The sequence below is a fragment of the Poecilia latipinna genome, unplaced genomic scaffold (genome assembly GCF_001443285.1).
Source record: "Poecilia latipinna isolate Pla-1442-1.1 unplaced genomic scaffold, P_latipinna-1.0 Scaffold443, whole genome shotgun sequence".
Taxonomy (NCBI): Eukaryota; Metazoa; Chordata; class Actinopteri; order Cyprinodontiformes; family Poeciliidae; genus Poecilia; species Poecilia latipinna.
The window spans coordinates 295055-295661 of NW_015113059.1; positions in this window are offsets into that span (position 1 = coordinate 295055).

Genomic DNA, 607 nt, shown 5'->3' on the forward strand with positions numbered 1-607 from the left:
ACAGGGGGAATGGTCAGACAAGTACGTCAATATTATACTACTTATAGATTTATTTCTCATTCGAAAATTTTTTGTAGAACTTGTTTAATCTGCGCAAAAAACAACATTCCACAGATTGATTACAGTGACAAGTGATGTGAGAATGACATTGAAAAACCACTGTGCTTATCATCCTTAGAGTACAGGGTTGGTGGAAAGAACAAATGGTACTGTGAAAAGCAGATTAAAACATGTATTGGAGGAACTAGTAGGCCCTGGACGCAATGTTTAGACTTGGTAAAATTATACAAGTACATCAAAACTTACACCTTTTTAAACATTATTTGGAAGGCTGTATAGATTGCCACAGCTTAATAATCAATGGTAAATAGATGAGGAAGCTACTGATTATATGAGAAGCTAACTTAAATAAACAAAAACAAACTAATTTGGCCTATACTCTCATCTCGGCGTATTTTCCTAAGTGGGACGGGCCGTACCAGGTGCTGCTGACTACTCCCACAGCCATAAAAATAGCAGAAAGGTCATTTCAGCTCAGAAGTAAAAAGAAAAAAAAAAAAAAAAAAAAAAAAAGTTCCGCAGGCTCACCGCCCAAAAGGGAAAAGCC